Raw genomic sequence first — 21630 nt, 5'->3', positions numbered from 1 at the left:
AGAATATTGCGTCAATCATTGTTTTAGAGAAAAATACTTCCGTTGGAACGTAGTGTTGCATCTCGACTTTGTGAGGACGGAGCGTCTGTATGTCTAATTCCAACAAATGAACTACCAGAAGAGTTAAAAGATTTTGCAGATGTATTCGACGAAGTTCAGGCAGAACAGTTACCACCTCACAGGTCTTATGATTGTAGAATAGACCACGAACCTGGGGCAAATTTGCCGTGCAGCAGAGTATATGCTCTAACCGAAAAAGAAAATCTCCACTTAAAGGAATATTTGAAGAAGAACCTTGAAAATGGCTTTATCAGGCCATCACAATCTCCAGTATCCTCTCCTCTTTTCTTCGTTCCAAAAAAAGGGGGATCTCAGGACTTGCATAGACTACAGAGGAATCAACAGTACAACAGTAAAAAATCGATATCCTCTATCCCTTATATCTGTCCTCAAAGATCAAGTAAAGGAAGCCAAAGTTTACACCCAATTGGATTTGCGGGGGGCCTACCATCTAGTCCGTCTTTGAGAGGGTGATGAGTGGAAGACCGCGTTTAGGACCAGGTACAGTCTCTACAAATATTTAGTGATGCCTTATGGTCTCTGCAATGCCCCTCCTGCATTTCAATACTTTAATAATGATGTTTTACATGAATTTATCAACCAGTGTGTTATAGTATGCATTGATGACATCTTAATCTACTCCAACAATGAAGAAGAACACCAGACACAGGTTCGAGCAGTGTTACAGCTTCTGAGATAGAATTCCCTCTACGTAAAGTTGGAGAAATGTTTGTTTAACACTGACGCCGTGGAGTTTCTAGGATTCATCCTATCACCAGCAGTAATCACGACGGACCAAAAGAAGGTGCAAGCGGTGATGGATTGGAAATCTCCTATGACCATAAAGGAGGTACAGAGTTTCATTGGATTGTCCAATTTCTATCAACGATTTATTCATGATATTTCCCAGAAAATTCTTCCCCTGACACGCTTATTGAAAAAAGGAGTACCATTCAAATGGTCAGATGAAGCTGAAGCAGCATTTAATTTACTAAAGAAAAGTTTCACCACGGCTCCAGTTGTGTTACACGCAGACCTTGCTGAACCATTTTATGTGGAGACAGATGCTTCGGATGCAGCCATTGGAGGTATACTCTCTCAACGACACAGAGCTACTGGTCAACTACATCCAGTACCCTTCCGGTTACGTAAATTAAACCCAGCTGAATGTAACTACAACATTACCGAGAAGGAACTTTTGGCTATCAAAGATGCGTTCAAAGACTGGAGGCATTATTTAATGGGTGCTAAGCACACAGTAACGGTGTTCACTGACCATCGTAATCTGAAATGTTTACGTTCAGCCCGCACCCTCACCCCACGACAACTATGTTGGTCACTTTATTTTGCAGATTTCGATTTCGTCATCACTTTTCGACCAGGAGCAAAAAACGGAAAGGCAGATGATCTCTCTAGACTAGACACCAACAACCAAAGGGTGATTGTCGATAATCAACCAATAAATCCAAATGACAAAATTGTTGGAACAATTACTCAAACTTCTTTCAAATATCAAGTGCGGAATGTGATGACTGCTACAGAAATGGAACTATGGGCTGCAGAAGATTCACTACGTACTATTCAGGATGGCTTACCGTACCAAGGACTCACCTTTTTTTTACCTACAAAAACCTTCAAGAACAAGCAATGAAACAATATCACAACCATCATTTGTCTGGCCACAAAAGAGTTTTGAAGACTGAAGAATTGATCATGCGTCTTTTTTGGTGGCCTTATATGTGATGAGACATTCATCAGTATGTTTTGGGATGTGAGATCTGTGCACGAGGAAAATCCAACAGACAGGCTCCTAAGGGGCTTTTACAACCTTTGGCAACACCACCACACCCTAGGCACACAGTGTTGTTAGATCTAATAGTGGATCTACCCTCTTCCCAGGGATTTGATACCATCCTGGTATGTGTAGATACCTTTAGTAAAATGACACAAATTATTCCCCATAAAGGCACACCCACAGCAAAACAACTTTCCCAACTCTATGATCATAATATCATTCGCCTACATGGTATTCCTAAGGTCTTGATTACAGACAGGGGATCACAATTTTTGTCTCACTATTGGAAGGCGTATGTTAAAGGCCTTGGTATTGATCATCGCTGTTCTACTAGTTTCCATCCGGAAAATGATGGTCAAACCGAGAGAACCAACCAAGAGTTGGAACAATACCTTAGACTCTACCTACTGGATGAGTAGGGGGACTGGCTGGATTATCTCTGGACTGCTGAACACGCCCACAATAACACCAAGAATTGCCCTTTTTTGTAAGTTCAGGTAGACACCCCAATTCACAAGTAGACTTTGGTAATGTAGAAATGTAGATGTTCCAGCAGTTCAGGACCTTGCCTAACACTTCACTAGATTTCATCACACAGTAACACAAAATTTGACCACTGCAAAAGACCGGTACAAACATTTTTCTGACTTAAAACATAAACAACATCCTGACCTCACAGTAGGAGACAAAGTCTGGCTCTGTACAAAAAATGTAAGATTGAAAGGCACTCGTAAATTCCAACCACGATTTATTGGCCCTTATCCTATAGCAGAAATTATCAATCCAGTCACATTCCGATTAACCCTTCCAAGTACAGCCAAATTTTACCCAGTTTTTCACATCTCTCTGCTTAAAAAAATCTATCCAAAGTTAAGGCAAACACATCCCCCTCCAGCTTTGGTTCTTGATGGTGAAATCGAATATGAAGTCAAAAGAATTTTGGACTCTAAGAAGGTTCGCAATGATCTCTTCTATCTCATAGATTAGAAAGGCTATGGTCCTGAGGAACGATCCTGGGAACACAGTTCCAATGTCAATGCACCTCGATTGATCAAGGTTTTCCATGCAAAGTTCCCTACTAAGCCACGGTCGGAGGAAACCCCGTTGGAGGGGGTACTGTCAGGGCTCACGGGAGGTTTCCTCCTCGCAGCCCTGTTGTGGCCCTTACATCTGCCCCCTCTCCACAACATACCAATCTCAGTGCTCGTCATTCCTGGAGTTGGCGAGTGTGCTGGCGACGCTACACATCCAAGATGGCCACCAGCACACTTGCCGTTTAGCGGTCTAGTTGTTGCCTCTGGTTTCAGGAGCTCAGTTGAAGCGTGCACCAACGTTCTATGGCGCACTTCACCGAGAGATTTCCCGGGTTAAGACCTACCTTTGTCTCGTCGTGGAGTAGTTAGAGAGGTGGCGTCTTACATGGCGTCGGTTCTTCAGCGTCAGGTTCCCTGAAGAATAGAAGACCGCAGGTTAGTGTTCCTGTAGCGCATTTTGTTTTGACTTCCATTACAATGCACAAGTCAGGAAGGGTAGCATCTGCATAGAGTGTTTCTCAGGGCGTTAATGTTTGAAAATCGAGAACGGAGCGCTAGTCTAAGGGTGTAGCATCTGCAGTTGCAGTTCTTGTTGCGCATGTCCTTGTTATATTGAAGCTTTGCACACACACTGCAGAATAGAGGATCAAGCGAAGGGCTGGTGGTAATATTTTCATAAGAAGACGTATTGACAGAAGTCTTCTGGACATTCATAGTAGAAACAAAAAGATAACCAGTTAACTTATCAGTTTGAGTCCGCTGTCAAGAACCTAATACGTTTACTTTGAACACTCTTAATTTACCTGATAATATTGAAAGGAAGAAATGACTCGAATAATGCTAAAGTAAGTAAGGAGAGAGTAAACACGTAAATACAAACATAGAGTAAAGAGAAAATACTTACCTTGTTTTGTTTCCTTGAGAAGTGTGGAAAGAATTTGGTCACAACCTGAGAAGAAAGAAGAGAAAAGCAAATAGATAATACACAACCATAACATTCAACAGAAGAGAGGCAAGCCCCTAGAAGGTCCTGGTAAGAAGAATGATATAATTTGAAAGTATGTATTAAAGCGTATTAGAGTCTAATAAAATAAAAAGGCAAATGTTATGGAAGTGCATTTATTTACAGCCAATAAGAAGAAAGAAGAAGAGGCAGAGAGCTAAAGAAGAATAAGGGCAGTCTCTTCTCTATCCCATTCCCCTTTCCCCCCTTGGTACTTACCTGCTGAGGTTAGAATAGAAAGCCTAGCAGAAGGGTATTGAGAGGAGAGTTGGGAAAAGGCATCATTCTGCTCCTGTGTGGTTACCTAATTATCTAGCCCTGACAGAATTAATAGAGGATTTTTACCCAGATACCCATTTGATGCACAAGGAGATCAAATGAAAAGATGGAGAAGGGCTGTAGTAACAGAAGGTTTGTTTCCAGTGTTGGTAACTAATGATGAAGAAGAGAGCAAGTGTAAGGAGAAAACGAAACACATAAGTACAACAGGGATAGGATGTAATGAATCGGATGATGAGTTATTATTAGGAGAGTGCCAGAGATACAACTCCAAATGCCCCCATGATGGGAACCCCATTGGTTCCACAAGAAAGGGATTCACTGAAGAAAAATAAAGAAGAGATAATTCAGAAATTGATTAAGTTAGGCTTAAATGCAGAAGCACTGACAGTACCAGTAACGATTGGGGCACCTCTCGCAGAGGTTTTTGTGTGTTCCACCGGATTTCTACCTGCTCTGCCTGGCCGCCGAGGGTGTGAGGGAGCTAAGCGGGACTACAAAGGCCAAGTGCCCCACAATCACCATCACCTGTGATCCTCCCCTGCCGCCTTCATAACTGCTCGCGGCCCCTGCATCGCGGGAGCCGCTCGCAGCGATTTTTGGTGTGTTCCACCGGATTTCTACCTGCTCTGCCTGGCCGCCGAGGGTGTGAGGGAGCTAAGCGGGACTACAAAGACCAAGTGCCCCGCAATCACCATCACCTGTGATCCTCCCCTGCCGCCTTCATAACTGCTCGCGGCCCCTGCATCGCGGGAGCCGCTCGCAGCGATTTTTGGTGTGTTCCACCGGATTTCTACCTGCTCTGCCTGGCCGCCAAGGGTGTGAGGGAGCTAAGCGGGACTACGAAGACCAAGTGCCCCGCAATCACCATCACCTGTGCCCCTCCCCTGCCGCCTTCATAACTGCTGGCGGCCCCCGCTTCGTGGGAGCCTCTCGCATCGGTTTTCGTGTGTTCCCCCGGATTTCTATCTGCTCTGCCTGGCCGCCGAGGGTGTGAGGGAGCTAAGCGGGACTACAGAGACCAAGTGCTCCTCCCCTGCCGCCCACCGTCTATAGCTTTGGTCACGCCCCCGCTACGTGGGACGCAGGCGGGACGCGCGCCGGGTGAAGCCCGGGCCAAGGGCAGGCCCATTTGAGCCCGTTCGAGCCCGGAGCAAGCTGGGCTGGGCCCACCCTCTAACGCCTGCCTTGGGACATTGGTGTTCATCATAGTGCGGTGAGTTCCAAAGTTCTGGCCTTAGACTCGCTACCTGGGGGGGCTTTACCCCTTCGCTGCTGTGGCAATTCCGCCACAGCGCTCGGGGATGGGGAGGCCGCGCAGCGCTCCCATGCTTGTCACGGCCCCGCCCGCTCAACAGAACGTCCAGCGCAGGTGCGGAATCCGTGCCATGCAGGCGCGCCGAGCGGGCCGTGACGGAACCGCTCCGTCATCAGCACAGCGCGTCCGTGGCTGGTGACGGAGCGGTTCCGTCACCAGCATGGGTGGGGTTAAGTTGTGCAAGTTGTCCTTCGATGGCGACCAGTGATAATAAGGAAAAGATAAAGATGGGCCCGAAGGGGGGGCATGATGGGAACACTGGACTACTTTATCATGAGACCTTCGAATGTGCTTGCACAAGAGATAGCAGTAACTGAACGACGGCTATCAATAGATCCGCTTTCAACTAAGTGTTCGTCTGTGGGTGGGCTTATGTCGGATTATTCTTCTGCCCAGGGTCCGACTAATAGCAATGAGCAACCCCCAATGGTGGATAATACAACGGCTACTGTTCTGACAGATTCTGTGCCAGAGAACAGGGCACAGGACCAGCTATCATGTGCTATAACCAGGTCAAAGTCTGCCCCTTCTACGAAAAGAAAGGAACCCTCAAAGGACACGCAAGGAGCTAACAAAAATAAAAGGGATGGGGGTTACTTGAAGAAAAACTGTCCCAGCAAATCAAAGCTAACAAGGATGGGTGAGGATGGACGGAAAACCCTGGGACACTATGAGGAGACGGAGTTAGAGCCACCCTTAGTGACCCCGACTGCCCCCAACATACCAGAGGTTTCTGCGAACTATGCTTTTTGGGACAAAGTGGGGGCTATAATTGCTGACTGCCTATTACCTCTTACAAACAGATTGGCTGCTATTGAAGCAAACTTACTATCTCTCACCAATGTTTCAGATCCGAATTCTGGGGTTCTAGCCAGACTAAGTAATGTTAGCAACAAGCATATATCTTTAACTCCACCTGATTTAAATATCACGGGTGCAACGAGGTCTGTGGCAGATGATCAAAGTGTACAGGGGACTGGGAGGTCGGAAGTGGTCAAAATAGGGTCAGCAGCGAACGTTGATAATTGTGGTTCGGAACAGCACCCCCAAAATAAATTTACATCTAGGTATGACCACAGTACATCCACTCACCATCAGTCTAATAGTAAAACATTACCCATAAGAATTGATTTACCCCACGAATCCAGCCCATATGTAGTGGTCTTAGTGGGGGTTCCTGAGCTAAAGAACGATACTGAGGAATCACACATGTCACTAAAGAATAAAGTCACGCAATGGCTTAACACAAATAGACCACTCCCGCCGCATGTCTCCAGTGAAATCTTGTATGTCCGCAGGGTGTCATGGGTGGGTCACAGAGCAAAGGACTCAATGGGAGAATGTGTCCTGATAAATTTTAGAGACACACGGACGGTGTCCCACATTTGTGAGTGGAGTCAGTCCAGACCTGCGTCAGTTATACAGTCTCTTCCCTTGTCACACTTTTATCCCCCTGGTCCATTGTGCACTAGGCCCGGTACGGAACAAATTTGGAACACAGTAGGGCACCCAACAGTGAGTGGTATCATCCAGGGAAGGCCTAGAGAACCTTTAGTTCCTGTGGCTGTCCATCTACAAAATAGATATAGTTGCCTTGACATGGTGGATTGACTGGGGCCCATTCCTGGGGGTACAAATGGGACAGTCCCTGAGACAGATTGGGGAGAGTGGGATGGCGGCGGAATTAAAAAAAGAAGAAATATTACTAGCACCATTGGGGCTAGGAGTGCTGAAAGATGCATGGTGAATACATTGATCCCAACCACCTTAAGTAGTAGCCCACTCCCCACTGATAGAAGTAAGGAGCCTGTAGTTGACCTAGCCACGGAAGAAAACGTATTGCCCCCCCTTATTATGCAAAGTGGGTTTAACAGAGGAGGGAAATCCGGAGCCACCCAAGAGTATGATTATGGGCCCGAGGACAGAGTCACTCAAAATATTATCCTGGAATGTGGCAGGCTTGTCCAATAAATTGATTTGTCCTGAATGGGGCTCCTTCGTGGATGAAAGTGATATATACCTCTTTCAAGAGATGTGGGCTCGAACAGAGCAATATCGGGCAGGTTTTGCTTCATTCCATGTTCCGGCAGTATGGGAGGGAGAGGTCGCCCGTCAGGAGGACTTACTATCTGGGTTGGCTCCCACCTGGGTTGTACTGTCAAGCCACTAAACACCCATTCCAAAGACATTCAATGTGTAGTCCTTGCATGGCCCAATGCTTTTAAGCTTGCATTGAGTAATGTCTACTCAAGCCCCGTTAGTACAGCCAGCGAGTCTAGTACTATTGAGGACCTGTCCCTTTTTATCTCGACAATCTCAAGTGACACCTACCTTCTGGTGGGGGGTGATCTGAATTGCCACTACGAGCCTCTTGAGGGTACAAGTGAAGATGCTTTATCGGCAGAGGATGATCACTGGTCCATTCCTTTGATTCAGGCTCCATCTGCTAGGGCATGGTCTCCACTAGCCATACAGATTACGTCACTAACCCTAATTCACTCCCTACGAGCTTGTAATGGCCGCACCCCCTCCGATACCCCAGCCAAATGTACTTTTAACAAACCCGGACAAATGTCCCATCTTGATTACATTTTGGCTGAAACCAGGTTATGGCCAAAGGTAACAGATTTTAATGATGTCACAAGAGTGGACAGTGATCATAATGCCCTAATTCTAGAACTGGGCTTTCCCAATACCAGTAGGAGTGATGCCTCAATCTCCGGGAATACAACGACAGGCGCAGAGTAAGATGGCATAAACTAATGGAACACCCGGAACAAATAAAAAAGTTATATAGTATGATAATTCCCTTCTTTATAGAGGTTGCAGTGCTAACCAATCAACCACCGCCTTCTGATTATTTAACTAAGCTGGAGGCCCTTCATGTGGGCTTAGTATCGAACTTGGCTGAGGTACTCAACCCTCGGGTTTCCAAGAAGGGAAAAAGGGCCCCTCACAGCTCGTGGTATAACTCAGCGTGTAGGAAGGCCAAAACAGAGCTTTTGCAGGCCGTAAAAGATAATAACAGATCTGCAATTAAAGCCAGGAGCGCACAATACAAGCGGCTGGTCAAGTGCGCCAAGGAAGAGTGGGATCACGATAAGTGGTCCAGCTTATCATTAGCGCTAGTCACCAAAGATTCCCGTAAATTTTGGTCAATAATTAACACCGGCAGCAGTGAGCCGAAAGCAGTCATTGAACCCAATATAGCGGCGGAAGTTTGGGAAGGCCATTACCGGGCCTTGTATTCCACTGAGGGCATCTCTGACGACCATGATAATATTCCAATCCAATCTGCACCGATCATGCAGCCAGAGGTGATTGAGTTCAAGGTGGCAGAAGTTTGCAATGCAATCACCAAACTCGCCACAAGCAAAACACCAGGCCTAGATAAACTCCCAGGTGACCTTTTTAAGCATGAGCCGAAAATCTGGGGTCCATATATCCAGATCCTCTTTAATGCGGTACTGAGAGGCATGGTGGTTCCCTGTACTTGGCGGGGCACGGAGATTGTCCCCACTTTTAAAAAAGGCTCCCCTCTGCTCCCATCCAACTACAGACCCATAAGCCTTATTGATGTCCCCCAGAAGATCTTTGCGAGACTCATTTTGGACCGGTTACAGGACTGGATAGAGGAGTTTACAATTCTATCAGGCAGGGTTTAGGAAGAATACCTCCACCGTGGACCAAATTTTCCGTCTACTACTCTTGTATTGGAAAACGGTGAGAATAGAGGGTGACAGCCTCTATATGGTATTCGTTGACCTTCGCTCTGCCTTCGATCTTGTTTCCCGGGGGAAACTTTGGAGTGTTCTTCTTGAGCTGGGCATTCCTATTCATCTCCTGTCTGTCCTGATGAGGCTACATGAGGCTAACTTTGCTCAAGTTAGAAGCGGGAAAAGCGGCAAACTGTCATCCCGATTTCCCGTTGGCAGGGGGGTAAGGCAGGGCTGTGTGCTCGCACCGACCCTGTTTTGCCTCTATGTCAACGGGGTAATCGCGCATCTTAACAGAGTAAAGAATAATGACACTCCCAAGTTGGCTGGCAATAGTGTCCCTGCTATTATGTTCGCCGATGACACCCTCTTGCTCTCTAAATCTCCAATGGGTATACAGCGAACATTGGATGGTTTTGAAGAATTCTGTACCAATCGGGGATTGGAGATCAACTCTCTTAAAACCAAATTCAAGATCTTCAACCCCCCGAAAACAACACAACCAAACCCAAGACTTGAAAGGGTTACCACCTTTGACTATTTGGGGGTCACCATCAATGAGAACCTGACGTGGGGCCCCCAGCAAACTAAGTCACAATTAAAACTGGCCCAACTTTCGGGCGGAATTCTCAAACTATCCAACAAGTCCACCATTAAACCTTTTGGACCCCCGCTGGAGGTTTACAAATCACAAGCGAGGGGTGGCATTTTGTATGGGGGCGAACTATGGGGACATTGCAACAGGACCGAAATCACTAGGACTGAAAATAAATTTTTAAGACAGCTGCTAGCACTTCCATCCAGCACACCGCTCCTTCCCTTAAGGCTTGACTTGGGGATCAGACCAATTGATGAAGTATTAGCTCTAAAACCTCTCAGGTTCTGGCGCAGGCTCTGGGTAACACCGGAGCTGACAAATTACAGACAGGAACTTAAAGAAACACTGACCTTGCCAAGTGCATGGAAAATTCCTTGGCTTACTTATATAAAGAACGAATTTACAAGGCTAGGCGTCCCTGTCCTATGGGCTGACCCAGAGAGGGGGTGTAAAACAATCTCTCGCACCCTGCTTACGAAAGTATTTCGTGCTGACAAACTCAATGTGGCACTATCTAATCCCCAAATTAGCTCTGTAACTGCTTCCTTTCTTGTGGCTAAAGATTTTTATTTTTTTGAGCAATTTTTAGATGACATATTTCCTCTGCTAGCAAAAAAAATTGTATGTACAATGGAGGCACGGAGTCCTACCCCTCTGAGCCTTCACTAGTAGGTGGTTATCCCCTGCCCCGAAACATTGTCCTGCATGCAACTGTGATATCGAAACTGAGCTTCATGTCTTCTTTTTTGTCCGGCGTATCATAAGCCTAGGAAGTACTGGCTCGTCCCCCTGTGCAAAAATTTGGGCTTTCGGCACTGCATGCAGGCATTCAGAGTGTTAGAATCAGACACAACTGGACCTATTGTATTTGCCGTCTCGCAATTTCTGGTAGCTATGTGGCATAAGCGCAGAATCCTAATTACTTGAACTTAAGCCTGAAATGCCAGACAACAGCCACATATTGTTTTTTTATAAATCTTTTAGTGTTTATAGCAACTTATTTATTCCTCCTATTTTTTTACCGGGTTTTTATATGTATGAATTTTGTCCAATTGCGTCTATTTGAAAAATTGCTCTGGAAATTATTTCTGCTATAATCAATTTATATTGTCATCTATATGCAGCGCTTTTATATGTTTCTGTGTTTACTTTTATGGTACATTACCGAAATAAAGATTTCTTGATTGATTGATTGAGAAGCACTGACAGTACCAGTAACTATTGGTCCTGTTATTCTATTGTATGATGATAAACGAAGCACACCAAAATCGCAAAATGTGGCAGCTTCACAGAGTACTGCTTGGAAGGAGATAGTCATGATAGACAATCAAGTTAGTAAGTGTGAGTTCAATCAATCAATCAATCATGGCATTTGTATAGCGCACTACTCATCCGGAAGGGTCTCAAGGCGCTGGGGGAGGGGGGGCCGTCACTGCTCGAAGAGCCAGGTCTTGAGTTGCTTCCTGAAGGAGAGATGGTCCTGGGTTAGCCGGAGGTGGATGGGGAGGGAGTTCCATGTCTTGGCTGCCAGGTAGGAGAAGGATCTTCCACCGGCGGTGGCTCGGCGGATGCGTGGAACAGCGGCGAGGGCGTGGTTGGTCGACCGTAGCTGGCGGGTGGGCGTGTAGAAGGTCAGGCGGTCGTTGAGGTACTTGGGGCCCAGGTCGTGGAGGGCCTTGTGTGCGTGGGTGAGGAGTCTGAACGTGATCCTCTTGCTGACGGGGAGCCAGTACAGGTCTCTCAGGTGGCCGGAAATGTGACTGTGTCGGGGGATGTCCAGGATGAGTCGGGCGGAGGCGTTCTGGATGCGTTGGAGTCTTTTTTGCAGTTTGGCTGTGGTGCCGGCGTAGAGAGTGTTCCCGTAGTCCAGCCGGCTGGTGACGAGTGCCTGGGTGACCGTCTTCCTGGTTTCAGTGGGGATCCATCGGAAGATCTTTCGGAGCAAGCGCAGGGTGTTGAAGCATGATGATGATATGGTGTTAACTTGTCTGGTCATCGAGAGGGAGGAGTCCAGGATGAAGCCCAGGTTATATGCGTGGTCCGTTGGCTTGGGAGTGGAGCCCAGTGCAGGGGGCCACCAGGAGTTGTCCCAGGAGGAGGGAGATGGTCCCAGGATGAGGACTTCCGTCTTATCTGAGTTCAGTTTCAGGCGGCTGTTCTTCATCCACTCGGCAACGTCTTTCATTCCTTCGTGTAGACTGGTTCTGGCGGAGGCTGGGTCGTTGGTGAGGGAGAGGATGAGCTGGGTATCGTCGGCGTAGGAGATGATGTTGAGGTTGTATTGGCGTGCCATGGCTGCGAGGGGGCTCATGTATACGTTGAAGAAGGTGGGGCTGAGGGAGGATCCTTGTGGTACGCCGCAGATGACTTTGGTGGCCTCGGATCTGAACGGGGGGAGGCGGACTCTCTGGGTTCTTCCGGCGAGGAACGAGATGATCCACTCCAGAGCCTTCTCTTGGATACCGGTGTTGCTGAGGCGCTGCACTAGGGTGCAGTGGCAGACGGTGTCGAATGCCGCGGAGAGGTCCAGGAGGATGAGGGTCGCTGCTTCTCCGCTGTCGAGCAGGGATCTGATGTCGTCAGTGGCTGCGATGAGGGCGGTCTCGGTGCTGTGGTTGGCTCAGAAGCTGGACTGCGAGTGGTCGAGGGATCTGTTCGTCTCGAGGAAGGCGGCAAGCTGTCTGTTGACGGTCTTCTCAGGCTGAGTTGAATGTGTCTTTAATGGATCTCCCAAATATTGAGGCTGTGACTGAAACCCCAAAGAGAATTTCACCCATTGATGCAAGAAGGAAAGTACCAACTGTCACCCCAGTGACAGGAAATTCTACTGGATTTTCTCCTGAAGATTTGGAGGAATGGGCAAAAGGATTAGAAAATAAGAAACCCAAAACTATAGCTGTAAGCAAGTTAAGGGTGGATTTAGAAGAAATTATTATTGGTACAATAAGTCTTGATAGATTAGGTTCCTATGAAGATGAAGAATTGTTGTTTCTATGCAAGAGTATAACCTGTAGGACCAAGAATGTATATGAGAAAATAGCAGAGTTAGCTTTAGAATTCAGAATAGATATAGATAAATCAAAAGTACTACAGAAACACTAGCGAGCAGAATTTGCTGAAAAGCACTTAGAAAGCATGAAAGCATCAGGAAGGAGATTGCAAATAAAGGAATTGATACACCTTCTGAAGAAATGGTGAGATGAAGATCAATGAAGAAGTAGGTGGACAAAGAAGAGAGAGGAAGCAGTTGCAAAAGAGGTGGCTACATTTCCATTGAGAGAAGTAGAAAAGATTGAAAAGATGTGTCTGAAGAGGGAAGTTCTAGATGGTGGATATGTGCATGTTCCATAGAGCAGACAGGATATGTTGTCTTTTACAAATATTTCCCTGGGTTGAGAGAGAACACTATTAAATGGTAGAAGCAGGTAGAGATGTTTTTTAAAGTTTCAAAGGTTCTGTTGAATGATGGGGATGGTCTGTTTGACATAGTGGTAGCAACTGATTTGTGGACAGAATGTAAGATTACAGTTGATTGGCACACCGAAGAATATCCTAGAGATGCAAAAAGAGGAGCTCCTTCAGAGGATGTAATGAAGAAATATAACCAAGTGAGTGCCTTTCTGAAAGGGAAAATTCCCCCTAAAGAAACAGATTGGGTTAAAGTAGACAGAACCACTCAAGAACTGCTGCAGGTGTTTAAACAGTATACTGGATTTGAGAACATTGGTGATAAAGATATGGAACATTGTGTATATAGATTTGTCTATGGGTTAAGATGAGAAATTAGCCAGATGATTCAACAGCATATGCTTTGTTGGCAAAGCAAGCCGATCGATAACATACTGAAGTATGCAAAATACTGCAGTGATGACATTGATGCAAAGCATAAAAAGTTAAAGGAGAAAATTATATGGGCACACGTGAAGATGGCAGAGCACCAAGAAGCACATTCTGGTTCTCAAATTGATAAGCAGATGAATGGACAGAATCAGAATAGTCAAGTTTTGAATGAAAGCAAAGGAAAAGGAAGAATGAGAAGAGAAAAAGCAAGAAAGAAATATCCTTGTCATGGGTGTGGAAAGCTTGGACATTGGAAGAACGAGTGTAGAAACATTCAACAGAATAATGGGATAAATCAAATTTTAAATCCACAGATGCAGAATGGGGTGGTTGTGAAACGACAGCAGCAGATAGTTACTCCTCAGTTACAGGTGCCTCAAGCCCCTTTTTCTCAATAATGTAAATGCTCAGGTGCAGAGATACAGTGTGAACACCGGATTCCAAGGAGAAAGTGGTAAGAATACACAGACTGTTCAACAATTTGGATTCAGAGTGTGAAAAGAGCAGAAATACCAAACCTACCCCTCTCGGGAGAAATGATCCAAGTTGTAGGAGTCTCAAATAAGAACATTATGACCCGGATTACAAAGCCAATAGAAGTGAATATTGGAAATTTCAAAGATATGCATCGATTTGTGGTATGCGACTCAACTCCAGTAAACCTATTAGGTAGGGAGATGTTGTGCAAGATGAACTGCACCATCTTTTGTGCACCTGATGGTGTGGCTTTCCAAATGCCAGATGAAGATGTAGCCTTCAAGATTATGCTAGCTAAACAGGGAACAGAAGTGGATGAGAGGTTTTCACTTCTTAATGAAAATGATTTGCCGGATGAGTTAAAAGAAACAGTGAGGTCAGATGTATGGGATTTTACAGGAAAATAAATTGGTCTAATGGCAAAGGTAGACCCCATCAAAGTTATGGTAAAGGAAGGTGCCACATACCCACACATCACAATACAGAATGAGCCCTGAAGTAAAAGCAGGAGTTGCCCTAGTAATTGACCAAATGATTGAACAAGGAATATTCAAAGAAATATTGGGCAGCCCTTGTAATTAGACAATCATGGGACTCAAAAAGCCTAATGGAAAACTTAGAATAGTGCAAGATTTGAGGAAAATTGATTAAATAATAGTGCCCTATTGTCCTGTAGTGCCAACCCTGCAGTGATTCTTTATCAGATACCATGGGATACTCACTGGTATACAGTAATAGATTTGTGCCAAGAATTCGTTTCAATTCCATTGCATCCAGATAGCCAATATCCGTTTGCTTTCCGGTTTGGAGACCGTGTTTTGGCATGGTGCCGAGTTCGTCAAGGGTACACAGAAAGTCCATCAATATTCAATCAAATTTTAAAATAATGTTTGGAGACATAGGTAATGCCAAAAAACTCAGTCTTTGTTCATTACATTGATAACCTATTGGTGGCATCAACAACAAGAGAAGCTTGTGTCACTGACACAATAGCTTTACTGAAACATTTGGCAGAAGGAGGACACAAGGTGTCCCCAGAAAAATTTAAATTTTGTAAACAAGAAGTTCAATATCTTGGACATAAGATAGAGAAAGGAGTCAGAAAGGTGACACCAGAATAATAAAAGTGATTCGACAAATGAGTACACCTAATACCAAAAAGGAAGTGCGAATGTTTTTTGGGAGTGGTAGGATATCGGTAGGATATTGTCGTCAATGGATACATGGATTTTCACTGCTGGCAAAACCTTTAATAAGGTTGACACGAAAGGAGATGACAGACCCGATTGAGTGAAAGTTAAGAAGCATTCATAAAATTGAAAAGTTGTTTGTGTCAGGCCCCGGCATTAGGAATGGCAGAATATACAAAACAATTTGCATTGTTCTGTTGTAAAAGAGAAGTGAGTGCACTTTTGGTGTTAACCCAGAGACATGAATTGTGTCAACTTCCTGTAGCATACTTCTCTGCTACCCTCAATCCGGTGGCCACAGCATTATCTGGCTGTTTAAAAGCAGTAGCTGCTACTTGTATGAGTCTGGAGCAGAGTGAATCGATTATGATGGGACATCCTGCCAAAGTATATGTGCCACATTCAGTTGAGATTCTCTTAACAAGAACTCGAACTCAACATTTGACCCGTAGTCGGCTGACTAAGTATGAAAGAGTCATCTAGGGTTCTGAAAATGTAAGTGTGACAAGATGTACCATGGTGAATCCAGGAACCGTGTTGCCTGATTTCTATTGTGAAGAAGTGAAAAAAGAAGTTGCTTGTGATTGTCTGGAAGTGACAGAAATGTGTACAAAACCAAGGCTCGATCTCTTTAATGTTCCACTGGAAGAGTCAGATTTTGTACTGTTTGTTGATGGGTCATGTTTGAGAAGAGAGAATGGAGTACTGATGTCTGGCTATGCCGTATGTACTATGTCAGGTATTATAGAAGCTTCATGTCTAAAAGGAATCAAATCTGCTCAAATAGCTGAGTTGTTTGCACTAACGAGGGCTTGTAAATTTGGAGAAAAAAATTGAGAGTAACCATATTTACGGACAGTCAATATGGTTTTGGAGTTTACATGATTCCGGCCAATTGTGGCTACAGGGGGGATTTCTGACTTCTTCAGGATCTCCCATAAGAAATGGCAAAGATGTTAAAGAACTATTGGAAGCATTGCAATTGCCAAAAGAAATTGCAGTGGTCAAATGTGCCACACATAAGTCAGGAAATTGTTATGTGACATTGGGTAATCGGTACGCAGACCAAGTGGCAGAATTTTGTGCAAGAAATACAAGTTCTTTGAACAGAGGGATGGAAAAAGAAGTTACCAATTGCCAACAAATGTGTTTCTCTGCTTTTGAAACATGGGATGAACTTAGGCAATTACAGGATGAGGCAGACATGAAAGAAAAGGAACAATGGATCAAAACAGGTTCTATCAGAAGGGCTGACAATGAAGTGTGGGTGTGTCCAGATGGTACACTAATAATGCCAGACTGCTTGTTGTTCCAAATGGCTAAGGCATATCATGGAATTGCACACATCGGGAGGAATACCATGATCAGACACTTCCGATAGATGTGGTTTAATCCCAAGTTCAGGATTGTTGCAGAGAGCCCCTGCCAAGATGTTTGACCTGCCAACTGCAAAAACGGGAAAGAAAACAGTAGTTAGTTGGGGAAAAATTGGAACGGCAGAGGAACCCTTCACAAGATTTCAACTAGACTTCATAAAGTTGCCACCGTGCAATGGCTTGAAGTATGTCCTTGTCATTGTGTGTCTGTTTTCTTGATGGGTAGAATCCTATCCCACATATAGAAATGATAGTCTCACTGTTGCTAAACTGCTATTAAGAGAGCTTATACCGAGATTTGGATTTCCAGTCACTTTGGAATGAGATAGAGGACCTCATTTTAATAATGAGATAATTAAATTGATTTGTGAAGCTTTCAAAATTGAACAGAAATTACATTGTGCCTACCGACAAGAAGCATCTGGAGTGGTTGAGAGGCTCAATGCCACAATAAAATCCAGGTTAGGAAAGGTATGTGCATCCACTTCACTGAAATGGCTTGATTCTTTGCCTATTGTATTGATAAGCCTTAGAGGCATTCCTGATTGAAAAACAGGATTAAGTCCTCATGAAATCCTCATGGGAAGAGCAATGAGACAAGCATTCATACGTGGAAACAAATTGATGAATATAACTGATGATTTAAAATTGTGCTATTGCAAAGGACCGGCTGATCTGGTACATTCTGTGTCTCACCAGGTTGGCAAAGATCCAAATGCAGAACAGCCAAATCAAGCTCATGATTTGTGTCCTGGAGACTGGGTCATGACAAAGAAGCATACGAGGAAGTCGTGCTTGGAACCCTGGTAGAAAGGACCTCATCAAGTCATATTGGTCACGACAACAGCAGTGAAGTGTGCTGGGGTTCCGAATTGGATCCACAACAGTTATACTCAAAAAGTCCCAAGTCCACTGATTGAGCGAAGCAGCAACTGGTAGAACAAAGAAAAGAACCAGAGCTGGGAGTTGTGAAGCGAAGAAATCAGAGAACCAGACTCTGAAGAACACATTGACGACGAACAACCAAGTACAAGTCAAGTAGAGTGGGCACCAGTTATTGGGACTGAAGAGACTGCTGTATGAATAAATTAAATGGGAAGGCTTTACAAACAAAGAATTAGTTAAGAAATAAAGAATGAAGGCATGAGGTGATGACAACTCCCATGCCCTTGCCCAATCGCAGTCCAGGATTCCCGAATACTTGCAACTTTGAGGGTGGGCTATGCAGAAGCAGAGGATATAACTAAAGTAACTTAAGAAAAGAGTAGAGAGATTTTTGCTGGTTTTGAGATTGATGCAGATGTCAATGCTGAATAAGGAGGGGCGAAAACTGCTGCTTGAGGAGAACAGACAGGGAAGATGCAATACTGAAAGACAGCCTGAATAGATTAAAGAATTGCGGAAAAATATCGAGGAGGGAGAGAGTATGAGAGAGGGATGCGCTCCGGTGCGTCGGGTCCTAGAGAATTGTAGTAAGTATAAACCTATCTTGCTCTTACTCTATAGTCTTTGTCTCCTGATTCTTTATCAGGTGGCCTCCAACAGTCCTTTTGGCCAGGGGTTGGGTTTCTCATTTCATCACTCGGTAATTATATTTCTGTCCTAAATTTGCATAACTTTTTGCAAATGTATGATATATTGTGTCTTTTGTCTCTCCATCTATACACTCCTAATGCATTGAATTGAATGTATTTGATAAATTAGTTTTTCTCTCCCATGAAAGTTGATGGAGTCTGCACTGTGAATCTGTATAAATGAGCGTTCATTTTTGAATGAATTATTAGATAAAAAGCCATTGAATCTTACCCGGAGTCTGTGATTATTTTATTAAAGGTAATAGGTTAAACTAGTTATAATTGTTAATATCACCATCAACTACTTGACTAATGGTCCATTGACCAAAGGAAGAGTGTTGATATGTGAAGATTAGTTAGGTATTGACTAATCAAGATCAAACAAATAACACGTGACCCCCAGCGGAATAGCCAGGTAACTTGAATGTGCTTATGGGCCCGGTGTGAAATTATTGTTGATTGTGAAATCTATTTCTCTGGCCTTCCAATGGATCAATTCCAAATGGTATATCTCATGGATAATACAAACTTTTGTTATATAATGGTCGCCCAATTTTTAAGTTTATCTCAAATGCACTCAGTCCTCACCTTCCTTTTTCATCTAATTTGTTTACATTTTCAAAATGCCTCTTGTCCTTTTACTACTAGGCATATCTTCAATAAATACGTTTTCCTCTCTACAATTACATTTACCCCACAACACTGGCATAATGGTTAATAATGTCTTTCATTTTATCCATTTCAAAATGGGATCTCCCTGGAAAACTCACAGAAATAGTTGCGCTGTTACATTTCTCACTTCTTAAAAATCTAAACGGTGACAACAATTTTGTCAATATGTATAATGTCAACACAGAAACAATACACCACGTGAGCCAGAACCCAAAAGAGCGCAAAATCACATATAAAATCCATCTGTGTACACCAACACCCATACAAGTGAACAAATCTTGGCCCTACACTTTGCACGGGTGTTCAATGTAACACTGGGTTCTCTTCCTTAAAAGAAGAAACTGAACAGCTATCACAACCTTTTGCAAACTCAACTCTTTGAATGTATTATTTTCCAATAATGTTCGATAGCACAACATATATGAAAAGTACTGGGAAATTGTATTGTGGACAAAACCATTACTACAATGTTCACATTGAAAATTCTTTGCGTTGGACACCGGTTGAAATACCAATGTGTTAACTTTTTCGAGTTTAGATGCAGAACACCTATGAAAGCCTTGTCCTATTAATAAGTCCAGGTTAGAACATTTCTCTTACTATATGTCGTAAATGGTTACCACTTACACACTCAACACATCCTAACAGATTATGTCTCCATTTACCTAGCAGTTTTCTTAATTTCCTAAAACTCCAGATATTCTGATTATTCTGCCTTTATAACACAATTTCCCCAATGTCACCAATAAAAGTAGTTGTTGACATCTCCAGTGTGATGACATGCATGAGGACTTCACCTCATCTTGTTTGGTGCCCTCTTCCTTGTTACAAAATAGAGTTCCCATTGCAAGTTGGGTACAAGATGAATGTCATGTTGAGCATTGCGAGGAAGGCGTCACCGCCTCTTCTTCATTCTGTGGTGTACAGCAATGGGCTCTCCTCCCGTGCTCCTCTACTTTGCTCATGCCTCATACAAATCAGAGGATTTCTTACACTCTTCTTTTAAGTGCAGATATACACCATGTGCCACAACCTAATAGTGATTGCTCACAGGTGTTTTGCACAAAAAAACTGGGGTGCATTATATAACTGAAACTTCAATCTTTGATTTATCAAACTCCCTCTTGAGACAATTCAATTGTCCACCTCTACCAGTTTCCAGTGTAATCACTGCAATTGAGCACTCCAGGTGAATGCAATTCATTCCCAGTGGTGACAGTAATTATAATTATTTTCATGAAATATGTATTAAGGAACTGTTCTTCAGCGCTGGTCCCTAGTATAAAATAGCAATGATCACCAGAATGCTTTAGAATTAAAGTAAGGTTCATGAAACAGTAGAAACTTTATTACAAAGCATGTATCAGTCACATAGTGACCCTGAAAAAAATCTTCAGTTCAGTTTGACAGTACAACAGAATTTTACATTGCAGAGAGTCCAAGCAACTACTATGCAACACAAACCTTACATAGTACACTCACGCCCAAAGGCTCCAGGGCAATAGTGCTTAACCATAAGAAGAAACCAACCAAAGGAGAGACTATCAAAGGAATTTTTAAGACTTTCCTGAAGACACATGATATGAAGCAAAGTGCAATGCAAGTGGTAGACAGTGCATGCTCTTCAACACCACGTATAGAGAACAAATTACCTCTGACACAATAGATCAAACAAACGTGTTTCTACCCAAACGATTTTTTAATTATCTTTGGGGTATATGCATTTGTATTTGTCTTATTTTTTCATATTAGATTTCCTAAAAACAATCATGCCCGTCACTGAGCAAACTAGACCAACACTTTCCTATCTTCTCTTCTCAGTATGTACAAATAAACAATAGCAATTTGTTTACAGAGTAAAAAGAGCATCAAAAAGTGATTCAAAGGTACATGTAAAAAGGCTGAACATTACGTGCGGTAGAAAAAATAGTCCTATTAACTTCTGTCACCATGGACAAGGGCAAGGGCAAGGGCAGATTACTGTATTTTTCTGTCCTCAGGCTTCTCTGCTTTTCTAGCCAGGGGAGAGGTCAGAAATAGTACTCAGAACTCGAGAGTGGGCACTTGTTTTTTTGGGGGGGCTATTTTAGTCCAATTTTGGGACCGCGTTTCAACCTTCTGGACGGCACTTCTTTTTGAGAAGGTCTTCGTCAGAGGTGATACATTTTCAAAAGAGGACTTGTGTACCGTGTCAATTTTCTTGAGGACTAGTGGGGTCGGGTTGTAATGTCCTTGTGTTTCTTGACTGTGGCGTGAGCTTTTAGCTTTGCGTGTCACCGCTGCCCGAGTTCAACTTCGGAGCGACGCCATCCTTCCCAAAGCTTCAGGAGGTGGCGGGAGATGCAGCAGGGAAACCTCAGTGCGAGCATGGCTTTTTGATTCACTTTCGCGTCGTAGGAGGGACACGAAAGTGAATCAAAAAGGCTTTAAGCTTAGAAGAAAGTGTGGTAAGATGCACAATGCAGCCTTAATCTGCCCTGGGTGACATGATCACATTTTCAAAGGTTGCATTTAAGTATGACCATGACATTCTGGATACATTGGAGTTTTCTAAGACACTATGCTGGTAGGACCAGGTAATGTATTGCCATAATTCTTTGTGAGAATACACATGTTGTCACTTGCTGCATACGTTGATACATTTGGAGTTCATATTAAAGTCATTTTGACTTATGATTGCAATGCAGACAGGCAATCA

Source organism: Lissotriton helveticus, chromosome 1_1, assembly GCF_964261635.1.
Source record: "Lissotriton helveticus chromosome 1_1, aLisHel1.1, whole genome shotgun sequence".
Taxonomy (NCBI): Eukaryota; Metazoa; Chordata; class Amphibia; order Caudata; family Salamandridae; genus Lissotriton; species Lissotriton helveticus.
The sequence above is the reverse complement of the archived record's forward strand: the minus strand, read 5'-3'. Positions refer to the sequence as shown.